Source organism: Rhinoderma darwinii, chromosome 1 (genome assembly GCF_050947455.1).
Source record: "Rhinoderma darwinii isolate aRhiDar2 chromosome 1, aRhiDar2.hap1, whole genome shotgun sequence".
Classification (NCBI taxonomy): Eukaryota; Metazoa; Chordata; class Amphibia; order Anura; family Rhinodermatidae; genus Rhinoderma; species Rhinoderma darwinii.
This window is the reverse complement of record NC_134687.1, coordinates 608,020,165-608,032,835: the sequence shown is the minus strand read 5'-3', so window position 1 is coordinate 608,032,835 and position 12,671 is coordinate 608,020,165. Positions and strand designations below refer to the sequence as shown.

The window sequence follows — 12,671 nt, the reverse complement described above, 5'->3', positions numbered from 1 at the left end:
GTCCTCACAACGGATGCCTCCTACTGGGGCTGGGGTGCCCATGTAGATCACCTATGGGTTCAGAACAAATGGGGTCAGAAGGAAGTATCGCTATCCTCCAACATGAAGGAACTCAGAGCAGTGAGATTGTCGCTAATGTCCTTTCAATCTCTGGAAAATGCCCAGATCCTGGTCCAGTCGGACAACCTAGCAACTGTTTCTTTATAAACAAGCAAGGAGGAACGAGGAGTGCCTCAATGTCGGCCGAATGCAGACGACTTTTGAGTTGGGCAGAACAACATTTGTTAGGAATTTCAGCAGTTCACATCAAGGGCTCGATGAGCCCCACTGCAGATTTCCTCAGCCGCAATATCCTCCATCCGGGGGAGTGGAGTCTCAACCTCAGGTTTTCAGCAGCTTAGCTGCCACATGGGGAATGCCAGACTTGGATGTGATGGCATCGGACAGCAAAGTCCTCAGCTTCTGTTCTCTGTACCACACGCGCCATGCAGTAGCATTAGATGGCCTGTCTGTCAACTGGAGGGAATAATTAATCTATATTTTTCCTCCCCTCCCATTAATACACAGAGTATTGAGAAAAGTTCAGGACGAAAGAGCGGAAGCCGTTGCAATCCTGCCATTTTGGCCCCGCAGAGCCTGTTCTCCCTAGCATTGTCTCTCTCGAAAGGCAGGTTCCTGAAACTACCGGTGTCACCGAACCTCCTGTCCCAGAAAGCGGTGTATCACCCGAACCCTTGCAGTCTACATCTCACGGCCTGGAGACTGCCTGTGAGAAGCTGACGGAAATGGGGCTCTCGTCTGAAGTCATTAACACCTTGCTGTCAGCCAGATGCCCCTCAACGGTCAAAGTATATAACAGAGTTTGGACCCTGTTCACCTCCTGGTGCTCTAAGAATTCAGCAAACACAGTTTCTCTGAATACTATCCTGCAATTTCTACAGGAAGGCTTCAATAAAGGGTTGAAGCTAAATACCCTTAAGGTGCAGTTCACGGCAATCAATGCCCAACAGCAAAATCATTTCTCTAACCAACAGTTGGTGAAGACCTTTGTCAAGGCTTTAAGAAACCTTAGCCCAGTCTCTCAGGTACCCTCTCCTTCCTGGGACCTTTCAGTAGTGGTGTTGGCTCTAACAAAGCCACTGTTTGAACCCATGCGAGAATCGTCCATCAGATTTCTCTCCTTCATGGCCTTCTTCATGGTGGCAATCACTTCAGCCAGGCACATAAGCAAGCTTCAGGCCCTCTCCTTTAAAGAACCCTATTTGAGAGACCTGAGAGATTGTCTTCTACTACGTACCATGCCTGGGTTCTTGCCTAAAGTTCCCTCATTTAGGAATATCAAGCAAGAAATATTATTGCCAGTTCTTTTTCCTCATCCCCAATGTGAAGTTCAGGAAAATTGGCATACACTTGACGTGAGAAGAGCAGTTCTCACCTATATTCAAAGGACAAAGACTTTTAGGAAAGCAGAAAATCTGTTCCTTCAACATGCCCGTTCCTAATAAGGGGCAAAAAGCAAGTAAGGCCACCATAGCCAGGTGGATTAGGTCAACTATTGAAAAATGCTATCATCTCAGTGACCTTCAATCTCCTCTGCAGATCAGGGCACATTCCACACGCTCTACAGCTACCTCAAGGGGAGAAGTCCGGCATATTCCGCTGGATCAAATCTGCAGAGCTGCTACGTGGGCATCCACATCAACCTTTGTCGAGCACTGCAGGCTCGACTCACTGGCATCAGAGGGTTCTCTATTTGGCTATTGCTTGGCAAGTCCTATATGTGTTGTGCTGCCAAGGACGATCAGGAAAACGAAAATGTACTCACCAAAATTTTTATTTCCTGGAGTCCGTAGGTAGCACAAGCTTCCCTCCCTGGCAGAACTTATGGCTATTGCTTCGTAAAAATACGCTGGGGCCTGGTTACCGGTACATTCTTAGGATATGTTCACACGGCAACGCCAATTACGTCTGAAATTACGGAGCTGTTTTCAGGCGAAAACAGCTCCTGAATTTCAGACGTTTTGACAAGTGCACGCGTTTTTCGCAGCGTCTTTTACGGACGTAATTGGAGCTGGTTTTCATTGGAGTCCATGAAAAACGGCTCCAATTACGTCCCAAGAAGTGACATGCACTTCTCTGAGGCGGGCGTCTCTATTTAGTTCTCTATTTAGCTATTGCTTGGCAAGTCCCATATGTGTTGTGCTGCCAAGGACGATCAGGAAAACGAAAATGTACTCACCAAAATTTTTATTTCCTGGAGTCCGTAGGTAGCACAAGCTTCCCTCCCTGGCAGAACTTATGGCTATTGCTTCGTAAAAATACGCTGGGGCCTGGTTACCGGTACATTCTTAGGATATGTTCACACGGCAACGCCAATTACGTCTGAAATTACGGAGCTGTTTTCAGGCGAAAACAGCTCCTGAATTTCTGACGTTTTGACAAGTGCACGCGTTTTTCGCAGCGTCTTTTACGGACGTAATTGGAGCTGGTTTTCATTGGAGTCCATGAAAAACGGCTCCAATTACGTCCCAAAAAGTGACATGCGCTTCTCTGAGGCGGGCGTCTTTTTACGCGCCGTCTTTTGACAGCGGCGCGTAAAACAAAAGCCTGTCTGAACAGAACACCGTAAGACCCATTGAATTCAATGGGCAGAGGTTTGCAGACGGTTTGGAGCTGTTTTTTCTGCCGTAATTCGAGGCGTAAAATGTCTGAATTACGTTCGGAAATAGGGCGTGTGAACATACCCTTATAGGGGAAGTCCTTAATTGCTTAATGCTTATTGCTAATTAACCTGTCTCTGCTTAATTGTACCTAGGGGACTAAAACCCATATGTGTTGTGCTGCCTACGGACTCCAGGAAATAAAAATTTCGGAGAGTAAATTTTAATTATTCTTGTACATAGAGGACAGTATTACAGTAGTTATATTGTTGTACATATGGGGCAGTATTATAGTATTTATGTTCTTATACATAGGGGCAGTATTATAGTAGTTATATTCTTGTATATAGGGGCAGTATTATAGTACTTATATTCTTGTATATAGGGGCAGTATTATAGTAGTTATATTCTTGCATATAGGAGGCAGTATTATAGTAGTTATATTGTTTTTTATATGGGGCAGTATTATAGTAGTTATATTCTTGTACATAGGGGGCAGTATTATAGTAGTTATATTCTTGTACATAGGGGGCAGTATTATTGTAGTTATATGTTATATTTCTGTACATAGGATGCAGTATTATAGTACTTATATTCTGGTACATAAGCGCAGTATTATAGTAGTTATATTCTTGTCTATAGGAGGCAGTATTATAGTAGTTATATTCTTGTACATAGGAGGCAGTATTATAGTAGTTATATTCTTGTACATAGGAGACAGTATTATAGTAGTTATATTCCTGTACATAGGGAGCAGTATTATGGTAGTTATATTCTTGTACATAGGGGACAATATTATAGTAGTTATATTCTTGTACATAGGGGGCAGTATTATAGTAGTTATATTCCTGTACATAGGGGCAGTATTATAGTAGTTATATTCTTGTACATAGGGGACAATATTATAGTAGTTATATTCTTCTACATAGAGCGCAGTATTATAGTAGCTATATTCATGTACATAGTGGCAGTATTATAGTAGTTATATTCTTGTACATAGGGGCAGTATTATAGTAGTTATATTCCTGTACATAGGGGCAGTATTATAGTAGTTATATTCTTGTATATAGGAGCACTATTATAGACTCTATTTACGTCTGAAGACGTGACAGGCACTTCTTTGACGCGGGCGTCTATTTACGCGCCGTCTTTTGACAGTGACGCGTAAATTTACGCCTCGTGGGAACAGACCAACGTAAAACCCATTGCTTTCAATGGGCAGATGTTTGCCGACGCTATCGAGCTGCATTTTCGGACGTAAATCGAGGCGGAGAACGCCCGAATTACGTCCGTAAATAAGCCGTGTGAACATACCCTTATAGTAATATTCTTGTACATAAGAGCAGTATTATAGTAGTTATATTCTTGTACATAGGAGGCAGGATTATAGTAGTTATATTCTTGTATATAGGAGCAGTATAAGGCTGGGTTCACACAACCTATTTTCAGACGTAAACGAGGCGTATTATGCCTCGTTTTACGTCTTGAAATAGGGCTCCAATACGTCGGCAAACATCTGCCCATTAATTTGAATGGGTTTGCCGACGTATTGTGCAGACGACCTGTAATTTGCGCGTCGTCGTTTGACAGCTGTCAAACGACGACGCGTAAATGGACTGCCTCGGCAAAGAAGTGCAGGGCACTTCTTTGCCACGTAATTTGAGCTGTTCTTCATTGAACTCAATGAAGCACAGCTCAAGATTTACGAGCGTCTCAGACGGCTCGCAAAATGCGAGGAGGAGCATTTACGTGTGAAACGAGGCAGCTGTTTTCTCTTGAAAACAGTCTGTCTTTTCACATGTAATGACAGCTAGCGTGTGCACATACCCTTATAGTAGTTATATTCTTATACATAGGAGGTAGTATTATAGTAGTTATATTCTTGTACATAGGGAGCAGTATTATAGTAGTTATATTCTTGTACATAGGGGCAGTATTATAGTAGTTATATTCTTGTACATAAGGGCAGTAGTATAGTAGTTATATTCTTATACATAGGAGGTAGTATTATAGTAGTTATATTCTTGTACATAGGGGGCAGTATTATAGTAGTTATATTCTTGTACATAGGGGCAGTAGTATAGTAGTTATATTCTTGTACATAGGAGGCAGTATTATAGTAGTTGTATTCTTGTATATAGGGGGCAGTATTATAGTAGTTCTATTCTTGTGCATAGGGGGCAGTATTATAGCAGTAATCATCTTGTAAGGGGAAGTATTAGAATAATTATATTCTTTTATATTCTAAAAATACCATGGAAAACCATGTAATGAAAGTATGCATTGTTTTTACATGTGGCTGTTCTATGTGCTACACTAACTGGTTATCTGCAGCACACAAACTGGCAGGTGTGAATACATCAAAGACATTCTCAGAGCACTGATCTACACCTAGACTGAAACCAGACATGAATACATAGCAGCTGTATTTTGTGCGCTAATAGTACATTGTGTCAGTTTAACCAGCTGGATCCCATATACAAGTACAGTATGGTCAGTCTTATCTAATCAGCCCTGATTTGCTCCTGACCATATTTCTGGGAAGGATTTCCTTTGTATCAAATAAAAACTGCAGATAGGAATAGTATATTGTAGCAATAGCATTATTTAGTGCAACATCACTAATGGTAAAGTGCTCACCCATGGCATAAATCTGGACATAGAATTTGCCTCCAATCCATCCAGCATTCTGATAGGCCACACAATGTTAACGGGACATACACTATAAGATTTCTACAACAATTATAATGATTCTTTTCCCCATGAAATTTTTTTTGCAATCAACTAATTGTCATTAATGGTTACAAACATACCAACAATCCCAATTTTTGTGAGACTGTCCTGCAAACCATGCAGCAAATGGGCAGCGTTATGCTAATTTACATTGAAAGGGGCGTTTCTAAACACTTTTGGGTGGAAAAGGGGTGTGGCTTATTATTGCACATGTCTTGTCTTCTACATTTTGTTCACCAGAAGCTTAATTATTTTATAATACAAATGTTCTGTAATTTTCTTATCTACTTTTTTAAAGGGGGTTTTACAGTGGGCGATTATCGGGCAGACGAGTGTTCATAGAACGCTCATTGCCGATAATTGCCCTGTGTAAAAAGGGCAGCGATCACGCAAACGCTCAATCATCTGCTGGTCGTATCGTTTTAAAAAAGTAAAAGATTATCGTTGTCGGCAGCTCATCTCCCAGTGTAAACAGGGAGACGGGAAGCCGACATGATAATAAGGTATGGGGACGAGTGATCAGAGTAACGACCGCTTGATCCCATCCATAGGGCCATGAGACAGGAGCAAACGACCGCCGATTATCGGCCGGTGTAAAAGGGCTTTAATTCTATTCCTTATATCAAGATCTCTGCTTGCTATCAGTGAATAGGAACGTTATTATTTACATTGAGAAGCTGAAAACTTGTATAAAACTAATTATTCTCACAGCTGAGTGTTTGATACAGTTGCATCCAGTCACAAAACCTCATGAAATACCCACTTTTTTGAGCATATTTGCACAAGTCCTGCTCCTTTCCCCTATGACTGGAACGAAAACAGGAATCTGGTCTATCATGGCAACTAGAAAATCTGCCCTCGTAAATGGGAATTACCCTTCATACATTCAGCAGCTGGATTATGTTACCCAGTGCAAAATGGATGGAGGAGGATGCTATCACTGAGTGATCGACTCCATTTTGCTTGCAAAGCTCCCTGGTACCAGACACTGATGCAAAATGCAACAAAGAGCAATGAGTAGCATATATGCAGCTTCCTACCAGCAGAGGGCGCATTGTGGTAGCTTGTCGGTGGTAAGGTTGTTCTTACAATGAGCCCTAAGGCCCCCTGCACACGGGATGGAAATGCCGCAGATTTTCCATGCTGAAAATCCGCAGCGGAGTACAGTCCCGGTCATCGAGATAAGATTTGAACAAATCTCATCCACATGCTGCAAAACATTTTCCAGATGGATTTTCAAATCCACAGCATGCTCATTCTGTTGGAGGTGTTTCCCCCTTTTCAATGTAGAAGAGGTCAAATCTGTGGTGAATCCGCACCGAAATCCACATGTAACACGCGCATATTATCCTTGCTATGTGTGTGGGTACCCTAAGAAGGAAGAGGTGTCAACTGTGAATAGTGGGGACGTGTGAGGGGGGTGTCCTCGGTGACTATCAGGGAATTGGGGTGGTGCCTGCTGTGAGTACTGGGAAAAAGGAAGTTTTGCTATGACTACTGCAGAAGTGCTGGGTTGTCGACAATAACTACTGGGGCAGGAGGGGTCTGTGGCGACGAGTATGGAAGTGGAGAGCAAGGGACACAATTCATCAATATTGCGCCACGATAAAAAGCACTATTTCTTTTTTTTTTCAGTTTAACCATAATTACGTTTTTTACCACAATCGCAGTAAAACTGTGGTAAAAAAAAATGTCTAGACCTAATATAATGGAATTTCCATAGTAAAATGTAAGGCCTCATGCACATGGCCTGTAATACGGTGCGTAATCTAGAATCGTATTGGCGCCATGTTTGCCTAAAATGACTTCTGAGCATGCTGCAAGTTTTTTTTATGCGGACTCCGAGTAAAAAGAAAACTCCATATGCAGCATTACCCTATTAAAAAAAGCTTTACTTCTGTATTCGGGATCCATGTGATACAAATCCTAGTATGTGGTTACAGTTATTCTCAGCAATCATAATAATTATATTCCAAGATGGATGTACGCAAAATAGTAGTTTATAAACCACCGGCCGTAGACCTCACGCACACAAAAATCGGAGGGATATAGTCTATAGAAGTATGGCCCATAGATTTAAATGTGCCTGCAAAAAAATCCTATTTAATTTAACCCAATAGGCCCATATTAGCGGAAATAAGGCGCAATAGCAGTCTAATGCAATGTCAAAGTGTGATCATCACAATGTGTAAACCGACTGTATTTTTTACGTAAATTTTTTGTTGTCATTTATATAAACTACTTTATTGTAATTTTCATTTAAAAAAAGGTAAAATTTGACAAAAATTGTGAATACAGCCAAAAAGCGGTCATATGGCGTGTTTCCTGGATCCTCTTCAGTAAAAAAAAAATTGAAATGGACCCTGCCAGGATCTGGAATGGATAAAAGATGATGCATAAGATGATGCATAAAAATACTATAAAAACAATGAGGACTAATTTTTTTTGTATATCATCAAACACTAGTGTGACTGAGGTCTAATCTCTGCACATTGTGAAGGCTTTTGTGTGGTGTCGTCCGGATGGATCATGTTTCCTGGGCCCGGTCATGGCTGCAGAGGTAAACCTCATTATTCCAGGGATGGCCTGTAGGCAGCCGGAGCTCCTTTGTGTCAGCCCAGGCCTGAGCTTCCTTCCTCCACATGCATAGGACTCCCTCCCATGACAGCCTCATCCAGCGGTGTATATAAGCCTTTCTCCTGAAGATCTGCAGGTAGGTGGTTGAAACATAAACATAAGGATTTGTCGCCATTAATCCCATATTATTTAAAAAATGACATTGCACATCCATTGTTTAATATGGGGGGGGGGGAGGGGATCAATGCATAAGATTCTTATATGTGCAGATTTCAATGCAGATGTTTATAAGGGATCATAGCAGAAAATAACACAACTGCCTGTCTCCTCAGATGTCGTCTACGTGAATAGTCGGTGTTGCTAGGTTTACGGTTTGCACTAAATCTGTAACCGTTTCTGCGCCATTTCTTATCATTTTCTGGCGCTCGTTATATCCATCAGGACATCTAATACAACATGCAGTATTTTTTTGTAAGCATGGAGCTTTTGCGCCAATTTATTGCTGCTATGGGCATGCAGATCATTTTATATATATCTGCCGCACTGTAATATTGTCAATATGTGCAAATGCAGGTAGAAGAATTTCCCATTCCCTCCCCCGTGCATGCCGGAACATTCCTCCCTGCCCCCATCCTTAGTGATTTGCTTTGTGCATGTGAATCAGCTTCCCGGTGGTGGAGCTTTTTCTGTCTTTTTTTAAATGAGCGCAACGAAAATGGGGCTGAAGATGGTGAATCCATACTAGGCAGCAAATGCCACCGGGCCAGGATCATGTCAGGGTTTGTCTGCTGCATTGCTGAACAAGCCATGGCGCTGTGCTGGATACATCGTACGATTTACAATGGGGTCTGTTAGGGTTCCCGACAGTTTTTTACGGTAAAAATAGCCGCCATTACTCTGCGAAAAGAGCCTACAATGCGTACGTGAACAGAACCTGACTTTGCAAAACCTTCCTGTTTCTGATTTTGAGTCTTTTATTCTCCTTTCACATTCAAAGCTACATTTAGAATTCCGCTAGTTCCATGTTATGAGTGAGCAGTGCATTATGGGAGCTCAGATGACAGTTACACAGAGCTCAGTCGTGAGGTCACATGTCTGACAACAGACTGGAGCTGTCTGTTTCCAAGTTTGATCTGCAACATTCTGAAATCAGCTAAAAATATGACAAGCGAACAAAAATTTTTTACAAAATAAATGGACTCCATAAAGGGGATCCCCTCTACAAGCCAGAGCAGAGAACTCTAGATACTGGATGGCCACTCATCATCATGGCCGCCATGTAATACAACGTTTGTCAAGTACTGTAGAAATAAATGGAAAAAACAAGGGGGAGGGTCCTCGACAACACAGGCCTTTGTATTTGTCAGTCTTTGAAGAAAAGCATCGGTAGCTGTAGTATATGGTCCTGGTGGTAAGTAGAACAATATTAGGTCCAATTTGATGGCGGATTAAAGGAATTTTACCGTATTTAAATATACAAGGACAAGGGTCACTATTAAGGCCTTATTCACACGAACGTGTTATACGTCCATCCTACGCGAGTGAAAATCACACGGACCTATGTTAGTGAATGGGGCCGTTCAGACTGTCAGTGAATTTCACGCAGCGTATGTGCGCTGCATGAAACTCACGACATGTCCTATACTTGCCCGTGTTTCGAGCAGCATGCACCCATTGAAGTCAATGGGTGCGTGCAAATCGCGCACGGAAGCACTTACGGGTGCCGCATGTGATGCGCGCTACAGTAGTAAAATAAATAAATGAATGAATACAGAAAAGCACCACGTGCTTTTCTGTTTGTAAACATAAAAACAGTGTCATAATGATGCCGGCTGCGGGATTTTCGCCATATGCACCATATGCTGATGACATACGGACCATTTGCACGCGCAAAACGGACACGTCCGTGTGAATAAGGCCTAAAACTGTTGTCAAAATAAAGTAATTTGGCATTAACAGGATGAGACAGGTGAAATATTATCAGACATTCTGGATTATCAGATGGTCCTAAAAAAGTAGATAGAATAAGGGCAGTTGTATAATGCGTGTAAATGATGCTCCTCTACCTAACCGAGAATTATAATTCAAAATCTATCAATTAATTATCTCTGATCAGTCTTCTGCTTCTTGTACTGTGAGGCTGGGTCCACACAACCTATTTTCAGGCGTAATGGAGGCGTTTTACGCCTGAAAACACGGCTCCAATACGTCGGCAAACATCTGCCCATTCATTTCAATGGGTTTGCCGATGTACTGTGCCGACGACCTGTAATTTTACACGTCGCTGTCAAAAGACGGCGCGTAAAATAACAGCCTCGTCAAAGAAGTGCAGGACACTTCTTGGGACGTAATTGGAGCCGTTTTTCATTGAATCCAATAAAGAACAGCTCCAAATTACGGCCGTAATGGACGCCCCGCAAAACGCGAGTACGAGCAATTACGTCTGAAATGCAGGAGCTGTTTTCTCCTGAAAACAGCTCCGTAATTTCAGACGTAAATGCAGTTATCGTGTGCACATACCCTAAGGCCCCTTGCACACGAACATGTTTTTGCGGCCGCAATTCACCCGAAAATCCACGGGAGAATTGCGGCCCCATTCTTTTCTATGGGGCCATGCACACGACCGTAGTTTTTGCGGTCCTTGCACGGCCCGGGAGCCCGGACCGCAGAAAGAACGGGCATGTCTTATTACGGCCCTGTTCTGCGGTCCGGGCTCATTGAAAACAATGGCGGCGGCCATGTGCATGTCCCGCGATTTGCGTGCGGCCTGCGGCTGACAGTCCGCAGCCGGCCGACCCGAAAATCACGGCCGTGCACACGGCTACGGTCATGTGCATGAGGCCTTAGATTCCAGATTATATTACAGCTCAGGGCTGGAAACCAGCGCTGGATTACCAAAATTTCTGGATTGCCGGATTACTGGAATTATACTGCACAGTAACCTGATAGCCATGAGCTTTGTCTGCTAATTCAGCTCATGTACGAATGCACGTGAACTGGATACTAAGTAAAAAAGACATACTAAATATAATAATTCAGGAGCAACAATATCCTATCTACTACAGCGCTGATATGTTTGTATATGGTAAAAAATAAACACCCAGGTGTCATTTGCCAATACTGTCTGACAAAAAAAGGTGGTGTTGTCTATACCAACCAATAAGGGCTCCGCCTTCATTTCTTACATGCTATGGAAAAATGAAAGGATTGGTTGTTATGGGCAACAAGGCCTGTATTCCTATTAGTTTGATAAATTAGGCCCTATTATGTGAACTCGGCCTAGTGCCCTCCAGATGATAAACGAGAATACTTGCCATATCTCCCGTAATGTCCGGGAGGCTCCAGACTTTCAGAAAAGCAGGAAAATCCTTTAGCCTGGGTTCACACGACCTATTTTCAGACGTAAACGAGGCGTATTATGCCTCGTTTTACATCTGAAAATAGGGCTACAATACGTCGGCAAACATCTGCCCATTCATTTGAATGGGTTTGCCGACGTACTGTGCAGACAACCTGTCATTTACGCGTCGTCGTTTGACAGCTGTCAAACGACGAAGCGTAAAAATACAGCCTCGTCAAAAGAAGTGCAGGACAATGAACTCAATGAAGCACAGCTCAAAATTTACGGATGTCAGAGAAGCCTCGCAAAATGGGAGGAGGAGCATTTACGTCTGAAACGAGGCAGTTGTTTTCTCCTGAAAACAGTCTGTCATTTCAGACGTAAAAGCCTGCTAGCGTGTGCACATACCCTTAGGCTTTATGTTGTGACTAAAACCTCACTCGTCGTCCCTGCAATCCTCTTCACTCCTGAGCGTCACTGCAGGCAACGTCCTGGAGTCAGGGCCGGCGTCAGGGTGCTGCCTGCTGCTGCGCCCAGAAGTGAAGAGGACTGCAGGATTGAGGAGAGTATCTGTAAAGTCTGTATTAGATTAGGGGCTTTGGTCTGTATTTATTTAAGAGGTCTGGGGTCTGTATTTAGCAGTCTGGTCTGGGGACTGGATTTATATAGGGGTTCTGCGTCTGTATTTCTTTAGTGGTCTGGTCTGAGGTCCATATTTATTTAGCGGTCTGGAGTCTGTATTTAGGGGTTCTGGGTCTGTATTCCTTCTGGGGGTCAGTATTGTTTTTAGGAAGTCTGAGTCTGTGTTTATTTAGCTGTCTTGGGTCTGTATTTATTTAGCGGTCCGGTCTGGGGTTTGTATGTTTTAGGAGGTCTGAGTCTGTGTATATTTAGCGGTCTTGGGTCTGTATTTGTGTAGCAGTCTGGTCTGGGGTCTGTTTTTATATAGGGGTTCTGCATCTGTATTTATTTAGTGGTCTGGTCTGGGGTCTCTATTTATTTAGGGGTCTGTGTTTAATTAGCGGTCTGGTATGGGTTCCATATCTATTTAAGGGGTCTGGTGTCTACTTATTCTTGCATTCTGGGTCTGGGATCTGTATTTCTTTAGGGATCTAGTATGGAGGTCTGTATTCATTTTTAGGTTATTATTTGTATGCCTTTGACTGGGTTCACACTGCGTTTTTTTAACATGTGGTTTTCTTTTGGGGATAAACTTTCACTGAAAGATAGTTTATCTTTTAAAACCAAAACCCATGTTAGAACCGCAATTAAAACACAGTGTGAACTCGGCCTCAGGTTTGGCGGCACACCCGACAGCAGTTTCCAACTTGTGACTCCCCAGCGGTTATAAAATGACAACT

The 12,671-nt window shown here is 42.7% G+C and overlaps 1 protein-coding gene across 1 annotated transcript in view; it reads left to right on the top strand.

Moving 5' to 3' along the window:
- The first annotated feature begins 7,856 nt into the window (after positions 1–7,856).
- Positions 7,857–12,671, top strand: part of ZNF532 (zinc finger protein 532) — a 66,357-nt gene continuing 61,542 nt past the window's right edge. The window contains exon 1 of the mRNA XM_075841067.1: positions 7,857–8,106. The gene's annotated coding sequence lies outside the window, so the exon portion shown is untranslated. The remainder of the gene's footprint in view (positions 8,107–12,671) is intronic.